Genomic DNA, 25,221 nt, shown 5'->3' on the forward strand with positions numbered 1-25,221 from the left:
GTTGATCGTCCTGAATTTACCGACCGATATGGAAAACCAGGACGACCGAAATAGACGTTCCCAAACTGGTGTCTATGATCATTTTTAAGAATATTAATTACGCAAATTGATGTAAATAAACCTTTAAATTATAATTTGGCGAACTTGACACCAAAGATGAATGGGTATTTTATTATTAATTTAATCGCGATGCAAATTTCGTCATCGTTGAACTTGCCAAACGCTTTTGGGTGCGCTTAGGTCAGTGGCGAAACGATTCCCTCCCCTCTTCTATCTCTGAAGTTTGTATTTTTTTTTGTATTCTGAAAAACGGCCCCACTGCGCCTACGCAAATTTGAAGACGAGTAGTTTTTTTTAAATTTTTGTGTCACGATAAACCGGCTGTAATGTCTAGAGGTGGTTTACTTTGCGAAGGACATTAATTCGTGACGTCCTTTTTTGTTGCAGAATATGCATCAGCCAAGGAATTTTAAACATGGATTTTAATCGCCATAACATGGCCAAAGGAATTTGGAGATTACAAACTTTTTTCCATTTTTATTCGTTTTTTTGCAGTAATTGTAGTAACCGGAACCTGTACTTTCAGTTACTTACGAAGATTGATAGATGGTGACATGGTGTTTAAAAAACGATTCGGTCGAGTGACACCTTAAGCCTTTAAGGGATGATTTTATCGCAAACGACGAACTTTGTCCTATTCGGTAGGGTAGGCCGTAGGCGTAACATCCTGAAATAACTGAATTTTAGTAAACTACAAAGTACTGTCTTCTTTTTCAGAAGAGAAGATTCGAGGCCCTTCACTACTGTTGAATTTAAACATTTTCTAAACAGAAATTTGTAAGAGGGCTAAAATGGTGTAAAAGATTGCGTTTCCCGAGACTGTAGTTACAAGCCATGCGCCTCACTGGTAGTAGTAGGCAACAATAGTACTTTCCGCTATTTTGTGGTAGTTCGGCAGCTGTGCCTTGAATTGGATATGTATTCCACAGGAGTGTGCAATGGCTTCCGCCCAACTACACCACTCACAAAACACAAAACTTCTGCGACTTGTCAAAGGCTTTTGACTGTGTAGTGCACCAGACGCTAATCGAAAAACTCCAGTTCTATGGCATCCGGGGACTGGCAGCGCAGTGGTTTCAGTCATACCTTGAAAACCGCTACCAAAAGGTGTTAATACGATTTCAGAATAATTCAGTCATTCAACGCTATACATCAGAGCTCAAGCATATAACATGTGGCGTTCCCCAAGGCAGCATACTGGGTCCCATTCTGTTTTTATTATATATCAATGATTTACCAGAGTTTTAGTGCCTGTGAGTTTACTCTATTTGCAGATGATACCAATTTATTAATTAAAACAAACGATGTTCTGGAGCTCGAACTTAAAGCTACGGAAACAATTAACAAAGTCTTTCATTGGTTTTGCAGCAATGAATTAAAATTCAACTGCGAGAAGTCATGTAGCATTAAGTTTCCAAGAGCGATGGTTCAGGAGCTAAACTTCACGACTGAGATGGGAGACTTAACTAACTTAAATGTAACGAAGTTCCTTGGGATATACAGTGAATTTTTTTTAAATGCGAACATAGGAGTTTGCATGCAATGTAATTTCCCTATGTTCGATTTAAAAAAAAACACATCAATCTATGAGGTGTGCGCGGTTCACATTCCCAAATCGTGCAACTTGTGTGACTATGAACAGCAACTGATAGTCTTTATGATGAAGAGCACCCGGTAAGATTTTTTTAAAATCAGCCGTGTGAGGCCATAGCAACTTTAGGATAAACTTACGATAACTTGACTTCACATGGCACGCGCTGACATCGCAATTCATTGTGAACCAACCTTCAATTATTTGTAGGCCATGTGCACCTGGTATTCTACTAATTTGATTTATTCAATACATAAATGAAGAAAACAAGAAAATAAATAACAAAAACAATTACAACAAATGTTCGAACTGGCCTCCTTGACATTCTAAGCAATAACCTAACCGATTTCATAATTAAATTGGACGGCGGTATTTTAAAAAATGTGACATCTGTCAATTGTATCTACTACTCATTTGAACTACTCAATAGGTTGATGTGTTTTTTTTAAAATCGAACATAGGGAAAATACATTGCATGCAAACTCCTATGTTCGCATTTTTAAAAAAAATTCACTGTATATTGACGATAAGCCAAGTCAAAAACTTGGTAAATACTCAAACTTGTAAAGCGATTTACCACGCCTACTTTGAAAGTCTAATGGTTTACGGGATTGAATCTTGGGGAAACTCTGTGGATTCCGATACAATTTTCAAAACCCAGAAACGAGCATTAAGAATCATGTACAACATGAACAAGCGCGACTCTTGTAAACAAAAATTTGTTGATGCAAAAATTTTAACAATGACCAATCTTTATAACTTAAGAGTCACACAACACATTTATAGAAATTTACAGATTTTAGACAAACATGAAGACGTACACAACTACGATACTCGAAAGAAAACAAACATTATTCTACCCAAATACAAACATGCTTTCAGCCAAAACGGTCCTTTATACACTGGTATAAAAATATTCCAGAAACTTCCACCTTCCGCCACAAACGCTTCAACACTTAGACTTTTTACAAAAAAACTTAAAAATTTTTTATATCAAACAGCTTTCTATAATCTCAACCAATTTTTCCCTACGCCTGTACAGGGCTCGGATACACATATGACGTTTGCTAAGAGGTTATTCTATAATTTTTATTACTTCAGTTTAGTTAATATGGTATTTTATAGATTCAATAATGTGTATATGTGGGAAATAAAACTTACTTTACTTTACTTTACACCCATCCGTCTAGCTCAAACAAATCAAAATTGAAACTCAGAATTTTTCTAATTTCTCCTTGTACACTTCCGACACCTCCTACAAAGACAATTTTTATGGATACCTGATTGACAAAGATAAAAATCCATTGCGAGACACATTTAATGAAAACTAAACCAAAATTCCTGGAAGAAAGAGAAGCTAACATGTTTAAGCAAATTTCTCCGCACGCAAGCGTTCGACAAATAAAATTTAAAAAACTTAAAATTACTTAGTTTGTTTTCTCTGTTTGTAATCCAATAATCTCGTCGAGAATGCTTTGCGATATTAATTATCAAAGACACACAAAAACACACGATTGTCGCTCCTTGGCCATTAAGGTAAATGACCAGATTTCGCAATAAACCAAGTGCTTTCTCGTGCTTTCCTTGATTTAATAATAAAAACAAAGGCTTTAGGTTTACCCTCAAATTCATAGTAATTAACATTCCTCATTAGGCTCATGGTACCTACAGTTTTCAATATTGTTAGATTAAGTTTAGGATACCACTCAATTTTTTATTAGCTTTGGAACAATATTCATATCATATTATGATAGAGCTAATTGCTAAACATGAACAAAAAGTCGATTACTTCCAGTATTTGCAATTTCTTTCGCCAGCATTGCTGATCCCCTTAATTTAAATTCACTTTTTCAGACCTTCAACCGCAAACAAATGAATATTTTCTTTCAATGGAAACAATTACATTTTTATTTCTTCAATAAAAGTTCAAGGTCTACTCAAATTGATATTACTCTCACGACGATGCTCATCATCATCGTCAGTTCAGTCCGCACTACATAATTTGAAATTCCTGTACGTTGTCGAAATCAAAAGTTCAAAATGCCACCATGAATTCTTGATCGTTCTCCTTGACCGTCGTCTTACAATGAACGAGCCTCATTTGCGCCAATTTAAAAGAAAGCAATCTTTCGTAATGATTTGCAAATTGTCCTTCAATAGAAAACGTTTTTAACAGATCAAAGAGATAAAAGCAACACGGGAAGCTTGTTACAATCTCGAAAAGTTCTGCGCAATGATACGACACTTTTCGAATACATCCCACAATTGTACCAATTTTAATTAGCGAGACAATTACAACATCGAAAAACACGCAAACTTCTCATATAAGCTAGCAATTACTAGGACTTCGGGTTACAAAAATAGAGCTCATTTAACGCAACAACTACAGTAATGAGAGTTAATTTTGTATAAGGTTGCGTGCGAAAGGATGGCTTACGTGATTCTTGAACGTTAGTTTTTAATAAGGTCGGCTTCTGCTGATAATAGACCAACTTAATATTTTCTAATTCATTGAAACCTTAAAACGCATTTTGACTTTTCATGAAATTATTTAGGTTGCAAGCGGAATGGCACTCCTAATTAAAACACCGAGGCCAGGATGTATTTTTCATAAACAAACAATTGAATGAAATAATTGGTGATTCACGTTTAGTAATTGAACAAGCAAAGTTAATGTACACACAATTGACATTTTCATCAAATTTATATCTCCAAACCTACACCTTGCACATTAACTCTTTAGGATTTCTTTGAATTCCCCTTCAAGTTTTCATCAAATTTCTGTGTTCTATCAGTTTCCCAAAAATTAAAATGGTTCATCTTTAATTTTTCCTCGATTTTCTCATTTATTATTCAATTTCCCATTAAGTTCTCTTTAAGTTTCTCTCAAATCATATTCACCTCAAACCTCTGGCGCCGCCCCCCTCAAAAGGGTTGTTTTCAAGTTATCCCAACGTTCCTTCTCAGCTCCCTTACGTTCCGATATCATTATTCCCGAACTATCGACCTGACATACTTTACTTACTTTTGAAATGGTTTCCAAAAAGGATACAAATGGATCATTCACGTGAAGTTCTAAAGTTACTAGTATTTGTACTTACTTTACAATAGTTAGGAACATGGCCTAATAATGGCCTCTTATTAGGCCATGGTTAGGAAAGTGGTTCTGTCATCGGAAGGGGCCCTATTAAAATTTTTTCTTCCCTCAATTATACAACTTGCCTAGGTATTGTATAGAATACCTGAATTATACAGATTGCACTTAAGGATTATGTTGCTGAATGGAAATCTACCGCTATCACTATACATATACAGGGTGTTAAAGTATGTAAACAAAATTGGGTGGTAGAGGGGATCAAAACAAGGATTTTTTCCAAATAAACCGAGGGTCCAACGTGTTTCGTTTGGGAGCAACCTCCAAAAAAGTGGTGAAATTTCTTCTTTAATTTTTTTCTCAGCAACCATAAGAGTTAGAAAGACTTGTGGCACGTCTTTGAATAGGTTTTCGGGTATGCCCTATCGATTTTGCAAACATTTTTTCAAAATTCCTACCACGAAAGAGCACACCCTTATATGGGGATGCGAAAAAAATTCTGATTTCGACGCAATTTGGTATCCGGGGGCGAATCTGAGATTAGTTTTTAAAAATTCGAACAAAAATTCCATTAGAATTCTTGGCCGGACAACGAAAATGGACAGAAATTCGTTGTGTACAAGGAACAAAATTATCGAACAGTTTTTTAAAAACCTCCATTAACTTAGCCCCACCACCAACCGTAAAAAATCCAACACATTCTAAAAATTAGTGCTAAATATGTGCTAATTTTTTAACGTATTCAAAATTTTATTGCTCAAATAAAACGGCTGTTTTTAAAAAAAATAGTGGGTGGTGCCAGCTTAATATAAACTGGACCCACCCAAAAAAAAAAGACTGCGTGCAAAAAATTGGGCGAATGTCACGCAGAAATTTGTTGGTATTTTGTTGCTGTAAAGTAACAATAACTATGACATGCAATTCGCAAAGAAAAGTGGTTTATTCTTGTACCGAAGGTTATTACATTATACATTAAGGGTTACTTATAAAGGGCCAACACCATTAAATGATTTTTGAGTTACAAAAGGATTCGTTAGAAGATCAATAACTATAATATTAGAATCTATTTTCTGCGTGACATTTGCCCAATTTTTTGCACGCAATCTTTTTTTTTGGGTGGGTCCAGTTTATATTAAGCTGGCACCACCCACTATTTTTTTTAAAACGGCCGCTTTATTTTAGCAACAAATAAGCAGTTTATATATGTAGTGTAACATTTAACAAAATTCTACGGTAGGGGTGCTAAGCTATAGCTCTTCATATTGGCATGAGTCAATGTCAATCACCCTTTATTGACCAGTGTAGATTTACTGTAACATCAAGAGTAATTTTTTGCGGAACGAATTTCAAGCCGAATGATGATACATAACAGAATTGCTCAGGCGAAAAGATCAGTGTCATTTTCAAAAAATGTGCTAAAAAGTCAATCCATCGCTTACGTAACTATAAACCGCTATGGACCATCTTCTGTACACTAGATTTGTCGTGTGCATCGAAGAGAAAAACGAAATGTAGCAAATTAATTTTTAAGAAAACAAAACCGTGCGATGGTTCCGAACAATCGGCCTGGGTGGTATCAAATGATCGACAATGAGGGTCGTTGAAAGAAAGTTGGAGAACACACCGTCAAACATTCGATAGAAACCCTGTGTGATTTAGATTTCTCGATGAAGAGTGGCAATAACGTCAATTTGAAAATGTGAAAGTTGGTTGGTTTTGTATAATTATTATAAATAAATATACTTAGATAAAAACAAGGAGTTACGCGACGCTCTGGTTCTTCCGATACAATGCCTTCCACACTTCACTTCTTCTACGGCGTTTAACGGACACAATTTAAATAAATCTCGCTCGATTGTCTTTTAATAATATATTGTATGTAATGTACGCGATATTGCATTGAAAAAAAAACAATCAATTTCCGCCCGACTTGTCCGTGTATATCTATGCCGGCGAGGCTGGACGTAAAGGCCGTTGTTTTGCTATATTCAGCGCTGTTCTACAAACCCCGCTTTGTTTTGGTCATATAAACTGGAAAAGCTACATAGAAACTGGGTTAAAAGGTACCGTAACGCGGGTTTTGTTAGGTCCGCCTCACCTACCTTAAAGAATGGGCACATATAATACCCACACACGCCGATTACATATGCAAAATAATTATTTATAAACAGCTACGCTACAATCAAAGTTTATTTAAACGTAGGTTAATTAATTCCATTTTGCAAAAAAGGTTCAGTTACATCATTATCGTTCTTCAGCTTTGCATTCCTTTGCATCTTTTTTCGCGTACATCAGAATGAAAGTCAAAATTCCTGGAGTGTTTGTCAATTCCACTTTTATTTTCAGCATTTTTATCAATTATGCGGGGCGGTCCGCGATCTATTTCGAATGCCCGAAGAATACTTATTAGGTATAGGTATAATATTTGAAAGTGTTCCCGATTTTTTACTTTCAAATTAAAAGACTAAAAACGGTGTGCCGATGAAAACAAATTTCTCTTGGCCGATATACATATAACCTTTTGAAGATTTACCGATCTTCATATACTGATCACTGTGAAATTGGACGGGCCATAAAAGTCTTTAGCGGCATATCGATAGATGTTTGGATGATGAATTCTTCGCAATTTTTCTTAGTAGTGGAGAATGGTACACAAAAGGTGAAAGCATTTTTATATTTGCAGCAAAACGCATTGGTTATTAAATCATCTGCTGGCAAATTATAACTGGTGGATAGCGTATTTTCCTAACAAAATGTGCGTTAACCACAGGGTTATCCGTTGTGTGCATCAGAAACATGAAATGATCTTCAATTACATCAACTACAATTACATGCTCTTCCGTTGGCCCAATCGAAAACTACTTCTACAGTTTTTCAAATATCTAATTACCTCGTTTATGTTTACAATTTAGCCATGATCTAAGAAATTTGTTTAATAGTTCTGTAAAAACAAAATAGACTGAAAATTCAAAATGGCTGCACAAACTTGCGGTTCGTATCACGATGCACAGCTCCACAAAGTGTATGCAGATAATCCAACAGTATTTAAAAGATAAAGACGCCCCTTTTTTGACACCCTATACAGGGTGTTTTTTTGGGAGCTTTAGTTAAACGTTTCTGGGAAAGTAAAATAGGTAGGTTTTTGAACATTTGAACTTAGGAGTTACTCTGAAGGCCGAATCGATGTAAAATATTTTCAAAATGGCCGCACTTCCGGAAACACCGGAAGTAGATAGTAACTTCGTTATTTTAAATGGCAACCCCTATTTTTTATTGCATTTTTGGATTCTACGTGAAATTTCAATTCAATTGATACCCATATGTCGATATCTGCCATTTATGGTTTTAAGTTATTTTGACTTTAAGAAAAAAAAATGGCGGATGCAGACGGTACCTTGATTAATTGATTACTTGAAAACGGTTGTAATCATGGCAACCCATTTTTATCAGTGCATAGAGAATGAATAGGGCTTTCTTTTAGTGTACTTAAAAAAAAGTTAAGTTGCGTACAACCGCACCTATGAAGATCCAAATTTAAGAAACTTCAAAGTCTATAAACTCAGATTTCTTTAAATGGAATGACCATGTTCTTAATATTGCATGAGATATAGAATCGAAATTGGCATATTTTGATATTACATGTTCCTATAGCTATCTTTAACAGTTTCTGATTTATTCCCATTTCATTGAATTGATCTAGGAATTGATGCGATTTTTTTCGGATAAAAAACTTCGTTGAAACATTTTTGGTATGGAATTGTTGCTAGAATAGATATGGCATTACCTCTCTTAATTTCCAGACTTATACGTTGTTTAAGAAATTCAGTTGAACGACTCTGTCTAGATTTTTCAAAAATTTTCCGTCCTATATCCTTAACAACAAACTTATTTATTAATGAATTATTTAGACTAGAATCAATGATATTAACGAATCCATTCCTTGATTTGTTTAAAATTCGATTGTTATAAAATCATGGCCGACTACTAAAAAGAAAATCCGAAAAAATAGGTCAATTCAATAAAATGGGAATAAGTCAGACTGTTAAAGATAGCTATAGGAACATGTAATATCAAAATATGCCAATTTCGATTCTCTATCTCATGCAATAGTAAGAACATGGTCATTCCATTTAAAAAAACTGAGTTTTTAGACTTTAAAGTTTCTTAAATTTGGATCTCCATAGGTGCGGTTGTACGCAACTTAACTTTTTTTTTAAGTACACTAAAATAAAGCCCTATTCATTCTCTATGCACTGATAAAAATGGGTTGCCATGACTACAACCGTTTTCAAGTAATCAATTATCAAGGTACCATCTGCATCCGCCATTTTTTTTCTTAAAGTCAAAATAACTTAAAAACCATAAATGGCAGATATCGACATATGGGTATCAAAAGAACTGAAATTTCACATAGAATCCAAAAATGCAATAAAAAATAGGGGTTGCCATTTAAAATAACGAAGTTACTATCCACTTCCGGTGTTTCCGGAAGTGCGGCCATTTTGAAAATATTTTACATCGATTCGGCCTTCAGAGTAACTCCTAAGTTCAAATTTTCAAAAACCTACCTATTTTACTTTCTCAAAAACGTTTAACTAAAGCTCCCAAAAAAACACCCTGTACACAGGGTGTCCTGTTACTGGATGGACATAGCTTAACACCATATTCCTCGGTCAATTTTAAGTCCAAATTTCCTTATACACTTTGTCCAAATCTCAATACTTAAATTCTGGGTAATATTAAATTTAACAGTGTGTAAAATAAAGTACAAAGCATGTTGAATAATAGTTATTTATTATACAAGACGATAAAGGGATATTTTAACCATCGAGTGAAAGAAATTTTCACGAGGTGGTTAGTTTCCGTTTATCGTCGTGTATAATACAAAACATTATTTTATAGCAGAAGCGATATAAATCATTGTAAAGCTGACAATTCCGAATTTAATTTAGGGACGTCAAAAATAGTAAGCTTAGGTTCTGCCGTCGCGATAGTTTCTATAGAAACAGAATTGTCATATGTTCTGAACGTCATTTTATCACGCGCATTTCAAATAAGAATGACAGATGTCATTAGAATGCACAATCATTTGTTTCACACTATCTACCCGTACGGTTACAGTGATCACTTTATCTATCCTTAGGGTTAAAGAACGGTTTCGTCTACTCATTCAAACCTATTCAATTAAAATGTCATGTTAACGTGTTATATTATTAAATTAATTAAAGTTATTAATGATACGAGTTCGTTCATGAACGTCATAATGAAACACGTGTAACGTTAAATTCACGAGGCGTAGGCCGAGTGATCTTAGTTACACAAGTTTCATTAATAACGTTCATATAGAACGTGTGTCATTCCAAATTTAATCTACGACGGTCCAAATAGATTTTAATCAGATTTTTAAATTTTTTAAACGTTTTCATAAATTATGATGCAAAATTATCAAGTGATACTAGTACTAGTGGATGTCATGGTAATCGCATTTGTCAATTTTCAGGTTTGCTATAGAAAATAGTAGCAGTTATCATTTGCGTGCTTTTATGAAAGCCGTAATGACATCCAATTGGCCATACTAAATCTGTCATAGTGACATCGTCGTAGATTAAATAAAGTAACGTAATATTTTTTCAATTAAGAATTTGTTATTTTTGACAAAAATTGAATTAAAGTTTTGGTTCAAAATGTCCATGTCCATTCTGATGTGAAACATTCTCCAATAATTCTTGCAACTCATTTTGTAGAACAATTAGATAACGCTCAGATGTTAAACGTTCTTGAAAAACGATAACAAAGCAATTGCATGGCCTACAAGCCTACTAGATTGATTTATTAAATTTAATATTGAAATGGCCCTACAGAACAAAAGACTTGCGTTCTAGTCAATCAGACATGCGGACAACGAACATCAGTACACTTCCATTAGCTTCCGACAACAGTCCTCCTTCCTTCGAAGGGAGAAAAATTTGGACCAGAGATCGATTATCTTGGAGGCCAGGGAAGGGTAGCTTCCTTTTCATCTAAATTGGTCTGTTAATAGTTAACTATATGGTTTGCATATCTTTACACTATGAATAATTATGGCTCGTGCTGGAATGCTACAGCTACTGTTCATCCTTGGGGAACAACTTTCGAAGTATGTAAAGTGAAGATGTACATTAACAACTGTTTTTAAAGAAAATTTATAAATCAAAGCTTTTAGAGGTATCAGGGCTCGCTTCAATCGTATCACCCATAACTCCACGGATTATGAAATAAGCGATGTAGTTTGCCCAATATTGAAATTAGAGAGGTTTTGATATGTATTTTAAAAAATTGCGAACCATGAACCATAACCAAGAAGTTAAAGACGACGTTATTTATGTTCTGTACCATTCAACCGTTGAAATTAAAGAATTTTTGGAGCGTGAATAAACGTAAATGGATGCTACACCCATCCGCTATACCTACGTAGATTGAATGTCCATCACGCATTGTACCTGTGTACATAATAAACAACAGCATACATCCCAAACACGTGATTAGAATATGTATTTCTACATCTTAATTGGAATTTCCTCGTGAACGTTTCGCACATGTCGTCGTACTCCACACGCCTTGGCATTTAAACGAAATAATCCCAACGTAGGTATTGAATTCGTGTTTTACGCAAGATGATGATAAAATACAGACATAATTTTTTCGTGGCAAATACGCGTACCTACCTACCGGTAAAAAGCAAAAGGTTACCAACATCGTTTTTTTTTTGGCGAACCAAACTAGTTATCCTTCCTAATTGCAAGTTCAATTCTTAACAACCTGTTTCGCTTTCGGTTGTAAATGTCGAAATATTCAAAAGCGATTATCATCACATTATAAAGAGCGGCGACGGTGAGTAAATCAAAGATGTCGAAATCGTGCCTGTGAATGAATTTCCTAAGCGAGCAGCATAATGAAGTGGTATTAGCAGCGTAGTAGACTTTCACGTGGACCGATTACAAACTGGATTAGATTGCGGGCAATAGTTATCATTTTTACTTTTCTGTGTCGTTGAAAGTTAATCTAAATTAAATATTTGCACTGTCTTATCGGTCACTTCAAAAATCGAAGTGTGGCGTTAGGAAGGTTCATTTTGCCACTCGATGAGCGTTGAAAGGTGAATTGGTTTTAGATACGCACTTTTTGTCGTTGACTCAAGCGAGTGATTTGATCAATATTGAGGCAGGTGAATATAAATGACTTGATTACCAAGCGATGTGGTCATGCTTCAATCCCACTTCCTTATTCTCGGCACCCAACTGTTTTACTTTCATTCACCAAGAGGACCAATGAGCTAAATTTTCAAATTCGGTTCTCTAAAAAAGGCTGCTTCTCTGCGTAAATACGACGAGTTTTTTAACCTGTTTGGAATTTTTACCATGATGACCTAGGGATTCAGCAAACATAAGAATCAACCAAAACATCAATAAATAACGCAAAAATGTGGCCGCTTAGGTATGCGTTGTGTTTTAATTATGCATTAGGCATTTCGAATTCCCCGGTAGTTATATAATATTGACCGGGTCAATCGAACCCTTCTGTGCGGATCCATTCATTAATAAGTTAAACGAAGATTTTAAAAGGTCAAATGGGCATACCAACTGGCGACAAAATCAAATTCAGAACATTCATATTTATAACATTTGCTCAGAACTGTGGAGCTTTTCAACTCTATTATACATTTAATAAAATAGCTACTACTTAAATCGATTTGAAAATTACAGACTTTAAATTTCACTTCAAATATTCACGTTTACTGAGATCCAAATATCGAAAATGAGCACAATGCTAACGTTAAAATCAAAAACTAAACAAAATTCCTACTGACCCACAATTTACAGCGTAGCTACCGACACTTAAGCATCAGCAAGTAATTAGCCTTCCCAGAAGAATTAAGCATTAAACGTTCAACAAATTTTACGAATAAGGCACAACATTTTGGTCAAAAAACCAATAAACAACCATGATACGCATTTACGTAACAACAAAAAGAATACACACAGGGGCGGACTGGGTACTTAAGGGCCAGGTGGAATTGCATAGGTTACGGGCCATTAAAGTATTAGTGTAGTAATGAAGGTGGGGGGGGGGGTAACTCTGAGGTGCACCACAAAAACAGAATTTTTTAACAACCTAACATCAACCGCAATTAGAGAAACGTGTTAATAATTTATTAATAGTGCAAGAAACTAAATACAGCACATACTTATACATTTCCAACGCCCCCCCCCCCCCCCGGGTCAGTCCGCCCCTGAATACACACACCAACTGAAAAATTGGAGATGGTGAAAAACGAGGTGGAATTCACAACAACAATAAATATTTGTTGATATAAACGTCGAATATCGACTAACAAGGAGTGTAAATTTAATGCCGGTGGCGTCGCACCGTCGAAACTGGTAACGTGCTAGTTTAAACTTCTGAAATGATAATTGGCGCTTTTGGCGATATGTTGAAACCATCGGTGTAAAATAAGAGGATGTATGAACTCTATAACTTCAGCATATAAAGCACAAAGTAAATCTATGGTCGACGCAATTTTAAAAGGGACCGGAAATACCGCCTTAATATATCACACGTTCGTTAGTGGAGTTTTTTTTACCAGAATCACGATCGCGCGCACTTATTTCAAAACGCAGGGTTAACACAAATAATATAATCAAATTTGTACGTGATATATTGTAGATGTAAATGATTAAATTTACCACAAAAAAACTACACGGATGTGTAACCCCCCCCCCCCTCTAACCCTCCCTCTGAATTATAAGGGAGGAATTATAATGTCTTCGTCACAAAACTCTTACGTAGAATGTAGCAAAAAATTGAAAAATATACAAATGATAAATTGCTTTTAGATATTCAAATTACGACTGCAGCCCAATTCAAAAAACTTTGTATTGCTAAACATATTAAAATCCCTTTCAAAAGGTTCTTAACGGTCACGGCAAAAGCGCACCTACGCCCTTTTTTAAAAATATAAAAGTTAAATTAAAAATCCGATACAACTGAATAGCGAAACTATCCTCGAGATCTTCCCACATACATAATTTTTACAACACACATTAAGGGATTGTTTCTGTCCCACCAGGTCACTAGCTTGTAAACAAATTTTTGAATCGGAATTAGTTTTACTTTTATTCGAGGTCCGTATATACAAAATTTCATTTAAATATCTTAACAGATAAAAAAATTTAAATGACTCATGTGCAAAACAAATTTTTTGATTCGGCATTTGTTTTACTTTTACTCGAGGTGCCTATACATACCAAATTTCATGGAATTCGGTTCATGTCCAAAAATCGGACGTTTCTTACACAAAGTTATCGTGCACACGGACAGACAGACAGCAATACGATCTCGAGGATCGTTAATAAATCCAAAAAGTTGGTAAACAATTGCTTGGCCATGATTTACATTTATCTACGGCAGAATTAGGTAATTCTTTAATTTAACTGTCATCTCTAATAATCACGTCAACATGAATAATACCAAAGACTTATCAGGAGGACAGTCTTTGATAATACCCGTAATTACACTATAAAAGAAAAGGTCTTTATTGTAAAATCGTTTTATGCTCGGAATTGTACACGGCGAAGTTTTGTTTTTTTTTGGGTTGTGTATCCGATGGATATTTTAATTATCTATCCGAGGATGTTTTCGCCGTCAACTTGCTGAAACTTCGGTCTGAATATCGGAAATCGCAGTCAGGGTATGTAACATAATTCAAGTAAGATTCCGTAAGATCGGAGAATTTTTTTAAAGTTTTATCTGGTCAGGTGTTCATAAAAAGTTGTTATCGGGCAACAATTAATTGATTTTTCGACAAGCAACATCACGTGCGAGATAAGCGATGCAGGTGTTTTATCAGGTCTGGTCGCGTAGAGGAAATTCTAGTACCGTCGGGTTAATAACAATGTTGTTAAGAGGAAGTGTTTTTTTTTTGCTTAAATATCGGAAAGAAACGAAAGGAAAATTTTTCTTCACTTATATCGTTAGAGGCCGATTTATAGATTTACCAGAACTGCATGGGAATAGATCAGTAAACAGTGACGTCCCGAATTAAGCACATTTGCAAAGTATTTAAAAGTTGAAGGTTCAAACCAATTATGAAAAATAGTTTGAATAGTGCAAAAGTTTCTCCTGTTTATTGAAACGGTACATTTTGTTGTTTTCTAGACGAAATTGGTGAAGAATTTCTCCACCAAAGAGATCAACCCAGAAAGCTTATAAACTGCAATTACTGTACAGGGTGGTTCAAATTCGTGGCTCTCGTTAGCATCTTCTATGGGGACTGTTTTTCTGAGAATCTGAATCTGTTATCAGAATTTCCGTAGCACGCTAGATGTAGAAGCTACAGGTCACTGTAACTTTCTTATTTCTTATGGGCGCCACATTGGATTTTTACAAAATGAGACAGATCTGCACCAACTAAAAATGTAGGGCGTGCCCAAAAAATACGTTTTCAATATCTTTAATGGGGCACTCTGTATATTTTTATAGTTTTGAGTAGCCCTGTATTTGCTGATTACAGGACATAACACATAGTTGGCTATGCATTACTCAACCAACTTCAAACAACTTAGTTTCAAATAAAAGAAAACTCAATACCAATAGTCCATTTTACTAGAGAATTTCGTAAAATCGACCCACGTATTTAGTTCATATTTACTTAAATCGATTGGCCAAGGATTCCGTTAGGTAAACCGCGATGATAAATACTTAAAACACATCGCCACTTTTAGAAATGTATTGAGTTTCGGTTACGAAACCTCGTACACTTTTAAAAATCTTGCGTTATTCTCCAATTTGAATACCAAATTATAATGTGTACAAATACAATCTAGTTTAAATTAACGTTGTTTTGCATACGAAAAAATTACAACATAAAATTGTAGGGTTTGCATTAATTTTGATCTTGTTAAAATAATGTTGCAAAAAGGTGTCTAGAAAATATGAAAATTGTATACCGCGACCAAAGCTTATTTAAAAAAAATATTAACGATTTTATGGCCCATTATAATAAATTGAATTAAGGATTTCGATAATTTGCATAACCATACATTAATTTTTTACGTATTAAGTATATACATTCACCTCTGCTGGTGTGCACTTTTATTTATTACCATTAAATCGCCACCTAATAATCAATGTTTCATTTCTAATAAGACAAATAGTTTTTTTTAAGACTCGGTTGGAAGTCGGTCCCCAATTCGAAAGGCATATACAATTCCGTTCCGCACATATTCAATTAGTTACTCCAGCCTATTAAAATTTAAAAAAAAACGTTTAATTTAAATTAATGGGCGTGTATTAAAAACTGATCCAAGTGCTTATTAAGTTATTAAAAATAGTTACAAAAAAACTATAGAAGAGAAAGATGGAATCAAATTAATCAATTTCGATTATTTAACGAACTATAACAATAATATTACTTCATGAAAAGTAAAAAGGCCACATATTAAATGATTACCCACGTCTTGTTATGATCACGACGTTCTTTTTAAAGTTAAGCAAAATATGATTATACACTATGTCCAAGATAATAGAAGATACGAAGCTGGTCACATTAGGGAAACGTTGCGCAATTAAAGTGTATCATGTAAAGAAAACCAGAAAATTACTTGCGAAGATATGCCAGAAAAATTTAAATTTGCCGATTTTGTTTTTATTTGTTTCTGATGTTATTTGAACAGATACCAAAAAATAAACACTTTCTTATTGCCACTTTTTGAGCATACAACATTTCGTTTGAGAGAAATCATCATTTTTTATTACGAATTAAATATCTCAAAACTGTTGGTAATGTTAGGACCCTGGCTCATTCGTTGCTTTGTAGGTTTCAGAGACTTGTTCGAAAACGCTACAGATTTAGCAACAAATGTCCAATGGAAAAACTTTTCTTGAACGCAATACCGACCGGTTCAACAAACACAAATTCAACCCACTTGCAAACCCAAATACCGGAAACCGTTACATTTTCCTTTTATAAAGCAAATGATACATAAGGCATATTTCATACTTAATACATAACAACCTCGATAACAACTGTTCAAAAAATTAATACAGGGCGCAGAAAACTTACTTTTTTTAAATTCAACTTTTTTTCGTTCAAAAATAGATTCTACACTAATGAATCCTATGTCTAAAATGAACCGTTTTTATAGAAAGTGGAACAAAAATTATGCAACCGTTGCCATATTTTTAATTATTACGTCGACTGTCACTTAAGAAAACTGTCAATAAATTTGACATTTAAGAATGGTGAAAATATGAACAAAACTTAAAGAATCTAGAATTTGGTGCTGTAGGTGTGACCCATTCGAAAGATTCAGTGAATTTTGGAAAACTTACTTTATTACGCAGTACACACAAGTGGAATACGTAAGTTATTAGTATTTCAGACATCGGGGCGCCGGCACCCGCCCTTGAGATGCCATAAAAGGTTAGTCACCGGCGATGTGACGCCGAAGTGATTATTAGTGAAGTTTGCGCTCGTATGTGATAAATTTGTGTACAAAATTACAGTTTTTTGAACAAGCTAAAATTTCATTTAATGTCGACGTTTTAGATCATCCTTCGAACTCCTGTAGTGCCATTAAACTCAAAAGAAAAATCAAAAGGAGCACCTGCAGAGCATTTTTCACGTCCGTCCAACTTTGAACAAAGCTCAAGGCTCAAACTCATAATTGTGGCTAGGTTTTACAGCACAGATTCTTATGGCAAATATGTCAAAGTGTATCAATTATTTGCTATGTGCGATCTTCCGCGCAAATTAAGAACGGATAATTTGTGAGTTAAGCATCCTCATCCCTAAAATCACCCCCTCGATCCAGAATTAAACTGCAATTTGTTTATAAAGTTCGTATTTCATTTGAGTTTGAAGGTATCGTTTCCATAGATCAATTCAAGGCTAGCTATTTACAGGTTTATGTACCTATTTTCCTTTTCTTCAAAACGAGGTGTGATTCTAAAACTGCCCCGGGAGGTCGACTTCTATTAATAATATAATAACTGCTTATTTATTAAACGAAATTGATCTTAGTATTTTTTGTATTGTATCGAGCGTGGTAAGTAAATTTGCGGTTCATTTCACCTTCTCATTTAAATTCAATGCCACAGCCGACAGTTTCATAACTTTGCGATTTTTTTTTACTTCTCCTTTTGTTAGATGATGCGACTAACGGAAGGCAACACGATTGAAAAGTAATTGTATCATTAATCATACCGCGTTGCCGTTATGAAATCCAATATTATTATCAATAACTACACGAGAAGCTCTTGTTCGGTTGTTGTACATTCGGCTCGTAATTCATTACTGCATTTTGTAAAGAACCAACAATTCGACGAAAATCAACGCTTTAATTTATTTAGTTGTAGCTACGATAAATGGGACAAGCGTCTTTGAAAAGAGCCTAATTATTCGCTTCCTACTTGATCTTTTACTTTTTCTCTACGTTTTTCGCTTATAAAATCGCCTGCGGGTTAGCACTGCACGTTCAATATTTGAAAAGGCAATTCTTTTAATGACACACTTATTTCTTAACCCACTTCAATTACGGTTTCCTGTGCCTACTACTTTTTAAGTTCGTTTGATGTGGTTCAATTAATTATTTCTCTAAATGTTTTTATTATTCCATACGAACTTATTGTAATAGCTGTCCGTGAGAATGACAAGTTTTGAGTTTGAGATTATTATCTGCAAGGCAATGTTTTTCAATGTTGTAATTTCATGAAGTGCTTATTGTTTCCTTTGGAATGTTTAAAAAGCAATTTATTATACTCTAACAAACTTGTGGGCATTTGGCCAAACGATCCCGATAAACCTTGATCCTAAACGAATTTCGAAGCCTAAGATCTGGTACTGCTGGATATACAGGAAAATAGTGCTTTTGATGGAGCATGGTTACGGTTAACTGAATATGGAAATTGGAGAAAAATTAGGAATACTTTAATCTATTCTACCACAAAATGTTTTTCACATTTCACTTACTTATACAGGGTGGCCATTTGAAAACGAAACAGAGCCTATTTTGGGAACCTCAAAACATTTACGAAAAAATCCTCGGACCCGTCAATTTTTGATTCAAGGGGGAACCATTTTTTTTGCTAGCCCCCAAAATTTTAAATCGAATGGGGAGTCGAGTGATAACTTATTTCGAAGGTATTTTTATGTGGATTATAACACTTAACTTTTAAATCGCTACTAATTTGCCTAGCCGATACAGGGGCTAATAAAAGTTACAAAAACGTGTCAACATTTTCTTATGAAAAAGAAATGTTTGTAAATGAATTAGTTAAATAACAAAAATTAATACAACAATAAATACAAAAAATGTTGTTCTCCTACATTCTGAATCGTACTTTTTGTTGTTTTTTTTTCTTTTTAATACCTGTAGGTACCTAGGTGGCTATGCCAATTCTGCAACGGAAATCTTGGTTATTGTTGAGAGCGTTATTATAGCAACATTTTAAAGTTTAATAGTGATTGTCAATTGTTGTTGTCAAATCATAGTAGGGACAAATAGCACTTTAAAGTTATTTAGTTGCAAAATCGGCACATTGAACAGTGATAATGGTTTATTCACTTGCTGAAAGAGTTGAAATAAATGCTCCTTTTTCTATTGGGCTGATTCAAATCCCAGAATATTTCGTGAGGTGCATACACAACATCCCGAAAAATTGAAGGTTTGGGCTGGCATTTTTGGTAACCATATCCTAGGCTCCTTCTTTTTACCTGACAATCTAACAGGAGAGATGTACCTGGAGTTATTAGAAAAAATACGATTCATCCAGCATTAGTGGAGATACTAGAAAATAACAACGAGTACTTGGAAAATCGTCTAGTATTTCAGCAGTGCGCCACCCCACTATGCTGCAAGGGTTCGTCAATATTTGGACCAAACGTTTCCAGGGCAATGGATTGGAAGAAGAGGAGCTATTGAATGGCCTCCTCGTTCCCCGGACTTAAGTCCGTTAGATTTTTTTTATGGGGGCATTTAAAAACTAAAATGTATGCTAGTCAGCCAACATCGTTAGACAACTTGCGACAAAGAATAATTGATGAATGTCGTCTAATCACCCCAGGAGTTTTGCAAAAAGTACGGGAAAGGTTTGAACAAAACCTGTATTATTGTATGGAAGTCGAAGGCCAACATTTTTAACATTTACTTGATTGATTTTAGCTTTAAGCACTTAAAATAAAATTGATTTAAATTTAAGAGTTATAATCTACATAAAAATACCTTTAAAATAAGGTATCACTCGACCCCTCATTCGATTTAAAATTTTGGGGGCACTTGTCACCCCCTGCTATGGCTTTGCCCCCAGGGGGGCGAAACTAGCAAAAAAATGGTTCCTCCTTGAATCAAAAATTGACGGGTCCGAGGATTTTTTCGTAAATGTTTTGAGGTCCCCAAAATAGGCTCTGTTTCGTTTTCAAATGGCCACCCTGCATGTTACACACCTCGTTACACACTGTATAATATTTTGAATAAGACTCCTTAGGATTTAAAATCAACAGAAGTCCTTGAAGGCCAATAGATACTCTAAACTCTAAAGGCTCTAAAAAACGTAGAACTTTTTGAATTAATTAAATTAAAGATAAAATGCCCGTTCATTTTTCTTGGAGATCTATGAAATGTTTTGGAGAATCTCATGATTCTTATTATATGTATTATTATATATTATTTAGAAACTTGTAAAGAAAGCCCTATAACTAATACGGATAATTACTCATTTTATTCACTCCGAAGCTATTAAATGGGCTTAAATATGCCTTCGGTTCTCACGGCGTTGTCCGATGACACTTATGAGATGATTTTACTCTCGTGCAAAACGTACAGTACATACCGAGCGATAAGAAGTAATCACCAAAAAAGTCACAAAAAAGTGGCACAGGGTCATAAAAACCACAAATGTCGAACTTCGAAAATAGCTGAGATACACTGCAGCCTCAACCAAAATAGGACACAATTATGAGTAGGCATGGGAATTTTTTTCGATATATCGATAGGTATCGATAGTTATCGATATATCGAATAACAATAGGTAGAGCTAAAAAAATCGATATATCGATACTTATCGATAAGTATCGATATATCGATACCTATCGATATGTCGATAACTATCGATATGTCGAAACTATCGATATATCGATATGTCGATAACTATTGATATATCGATATGTCGATATCTATCGATATATCGATATGTCGATATCTATCGATATATCGATATGTCGATAACTATTGATATATCGTTATGTCGATAACTATCGATATATCGATATGTCGATAACTATTGATATATCGATATGTCGATAACTATTGGTACGATAAAATTATGTTATTGTTGAGATTTCAACGAGCGCTACTATTTTTATTAATAAAATCCATTTTCGGGTTTACTCTCGTGTAAATTTACTATTTTTAGTTGCTCGACGTTTCGGAAACTTAACTTTGCTCCCTTTCTCAAGAGAAGCGCTACGTCACATCATCATCCATGCCAAATAAACGCAGTAATAAAATCTTTAGAAAATAGATCTTTTCGTCTTACTGACGATTGCTAAAAAAAAGAAGCACTTCAAAAACTTGAACAAAATGTTGCATCAAAATGGCTACTCTTTAGATAAAATAAAGAAGACAATCAAAGGGTGTAATCATGGCCTATGTATCGGTACCTGATTGATGGTTACAGAGGACCAGTCACAAAAAAACAGAAAAAGCTAAGAACACTTCAAATTTAGATATACAGTTTCAATTGATTGACATTTACGAAATCTAACAAAAAAACTCTTGATAAAGGTAGCAAAGAAACGTCGAGTAACTATTAATAGTCACTTTACACGAGAATAAACCGGAAAATGGATTTTATTAATAAAACTCGATAAGATAACTATCCCTGTCGATAACTATCGATACGTCGAATATTTCTCTCAAATGAGGCGTGCAATTACCGCTTAATTACAGCGGTAATTGAATTGTAGAAAGCTAAAGAGCCCTGCGATAATTGCACATTTAATATGGTAACTCCATTAAAGTTGCAAGAACTGCATTGGGTTATTTTCATATTTTGTTAAAAGAGCCCTCTTGTCTTGTCGGGCTCTTTCGCCAAAATATAAAAGTAAACTCATGCAGTTTTTAGACACGCTTTCAAAAAAATTATCGGTAATATTATATCGATACCTATATATTAAAAACTATCGCCATAACGAGAACTATCGATATACCGAAACTTATCGATATAGCGGCAGTTATCGATCTTTCGATAGTTATCGGTGTATCGATAACCATCGATATTTCGATAATTATCGGCATATCGATAAGTAAAATATATCGATAGGTAAGTACCCGATACTTATATCGATGGGTGAAAACAGTTATCGCCCATCCCTAATTATGAGGGTGTGTCCCACGCCACCTCTGACCGCACAATACATTTTGAAACACAATTTTGCTTGCCCAAATCTCATTTCAAAAATTAACCTTGTGTAAATTTTTCGAATGTTCACTTCGAAGGAAGAGTCCTTCTGAAGCAAATTAGACCGACTCCGTTCCCTTTGGTGCTAGGTATATAAAATTATTATGAGTAGAAAGAAATTAAACTGGTAGAAGTTACCGTTTTCATCGTTTACTAGTAGGTACGTGGTAATCTGAACGTTGTTGTAAGATTGCAAAAAAGGACCTTCAACGCATATATGCTCCAGATGTCTGAAAAATTAACCTCGAAGTCCCCGTTTTTATGCAACCAACGTAAATTAACAATAATTACAGGTCTTCGATAGATGCTGTTTTTTGGCAAAACAAGACAAGGCAAAAAATGACCGCCGGTATTGAGATTCGCTGTAAACATTGAATAAAAACACTATTTTTATTCAATGCTGTAAATCAGTTCTCTTGTCCTTTTTTATCCTCGTTCATGCAGGAAGTGCATAAAAGTATTTTCTAATTAAAATCCAAATACCTCTGCAAGTAATGTAAAATAAAAGGACGTTTGCGTACAGCCTTCAAATAATACATCATGTCCGAAAGTGCCTATGAAACCTAACGCACGCCGTAGCGTATATTAATGGCGGAATTACAGTGGAGTTAATTAAAAGTCAAAATATCAATTATAAATAGATACCTTTACAAACCAGTCTGGCCGAATGATGGATCACAGCGCAATTTTTCCATAGATCTTACCTGCAAGTGAAAGAAAAACATCTTAAGTGTGTTATATTCCATATAAATGAGAACGAAAATAAAAAAAAACACGCCATAAATTATGTAAGTTACCGTAAAGTGTAATTAACAAAAGCATAAATAATGGATATAACAGCGTGTCATGAGATTTTCCATTGTTTTTAAAGTCCGACTCAATTTTGACGGATAATTTAATTACCGCGACGACGTTGAGTAAATGTACCATCGACAATTAAAAAAAAACGCCCTGTAAAAAAGGCGGAAATTTCCCATTCGGGCGATAATCAACCTTGCAATCGATTACATTCATTTCATGAGATCATGAAACTCTCGATGCAACACACCTGAATTCGTGAAGAATATTGTTTGATGCATTATTGCGGTAGGCCTTGTATGCAACCCTGATTAACGGCGTCATTGCAGGTCAGGAATGCTATTCATCTGTCTGTATACCAAAATTGGAAATTGCAATAAATGTATCGTAATTATTTTGCCCGATTGGGATTATTTTAATATAACTGCTTCCCCAGTTCACCACACCCCAATTTGTTATTTTTCTAGTCAATATTTGGAAAAATGAAATTTTTAGGACTAGAATATACCTACCAAGTTATCTTTATTTTTTCTGATTAGTTGAGACACAGTTCCAAAAATAGGGGGTTGCCATTAAAAAAATTTAGTTTTAACGATTTCTTTAATTCAATTTTTAATGTTAGTTCTTGAACTCGGATTTACCTACTTTCACCCAAATTCGCCATGAAATGTTCATTTTCATGCCTACTTTATGTGAGGAAATTTTATTTCCATGATACTTTACTTTTACATGATTACTTTTCCTGTCGCCTGTCACTTTTCCGGCCGCATTTGTCGCCTTGGGTCGCCTTGAAATTTTATATATTACAATACGATTTCGGGTAAAATTTGATACAAAAGTCGTCAACTTGACTCGGAAGTTAAAGCCTCTCGCTAGTAATGTGTCATTTGTCTGACTTTTATGTAAATAACTTCGTAAATAACTAATCATCAAAATATCATAAGAGGAAACGAAACTCCAAACGTGATTTTTGACATAAAAATAAGAATATATTATAAACGGCAAACTTTAGAGACCGCAAATTAGACACAATATAGGTATATACAGGGTGGTGCCTAGCGCGACGCAGCATAGGGATTTCAATGGTAATTTCGTTATAGTCAATTACTAGCTCCCCTAATTATTTTAGAGCAAAAGTCTAAATACGTTTTTTTTTAGAGAAAAATGCATCTGTTCATACTTTTAGTTATAATTTTCCATTTTTCAAAACCGTAGAAATCGACAAAATAAAAAATTACATTTTTATACATCAGTGATGCTTTGGAATCTTTTAACAAACTACAAGCGCATCGCATCTAAGTTATCGTTGTTTGACGTCGAATGATTTTCATATTTAATTCTGTTTCAACTAACCGACGCAATAAAAGGCATCTTAGGGTAATGTTTTTTAGAGAATGTATGCTGCATCTGCATCAGATACTATTTGTTTATCATTTTCCGGAATCAGAGTAGGTACCTACATAATCGAAGAAAAAAACTGATTTGAAGAAGATTTGTTCCTAAACTTATATTTGGATTTTCCGCTACTGCAGCCAAATCGTTCAATGTATTGTCGTTTTCCTGATGGTTTTGACGGACATTTTGAACGTTATTGCACTTGCAGTTCTTTAACTAATTTATAAACAAGTACAAATTTAATAAACGTCAAAACGTGATCGCTGTTTTTTTAGATAATTCCAACGCATATTTGATTTATTGTAAAATGAACATTTTTATTTTGGCGATTTCTATGGTTTTGAAAAACGGAAAATTATAAGTAATAGTATGAACAGATGCAGTATTATTTTCTCTAAAAAAAACCTATTTAGACTTTTGCTCTAAAATAATTAGGGGAGCTAGTAATGGACTATAAAGAAATTACCATTGAAATCCCTATGCTGCGTCGCGCTAGGCACCACCCGGTATGGAATTTTACGTAAAATCTAAAAATGAAATAATATACCTAGGTATAAAGTGTTCCGATTCAAAATAAACAAGTGGTCTAGTTATTAACATAGCAATGCTATAGCATCGAATTTGTAACACCCTGTATATTTCTAACAGTTCAAAAGCATTGGCCGATGTTAAATTACCATTACACTTCAAAAATTCCGTTAAACATTACCAACATGCCTGAAAGTTTGTACATCACACTTCTGGAGTCGACTACCTACTCGTTGAAAAAAGTATCATTGAAAACGTC

The 25,221-nt window shown here is 34.5% G+C and overlaps 1 protein-coding gene across 1 annotated transcript in view; it reads right to left on the reverse strand.

Annotated features, from left to right (window-relative positions):
* Positions 1-22,906, reverse strand: part of LOC116170293 (protein outspread-like) — a 42,960-nt gene extending 20,054 nt beyond the window's left edge. The window contains exon 1 of the mRNA XM_031486574.1: positions 22,887-22,906. The gene's annotated coding sequence lies outside the window, so the exon portion shown is untranslated. The remainder of the gene's footprint in view (positions 1-22,886) is intronic.
* Positions 22,907-25,221: the final 2,315 nt, after the last annotated feature.

Source organism: Photinus pyralis, unplaced genomic scaffold, assembly GCF_008802855.1.
Source record: "Photinus pyralis isolate 1611_PpyrPB1 unplaced genomic scaffold, Ppyr1.3 Ppyr1.4_LG5, whole genome shotgun sequence".
Taxonomy (NCBI): Eukaryota; Metazoa; Arthropoda; class Insecta; order Coleoptera; family Lampyridae; genus Photinus; species Photinus pyralis.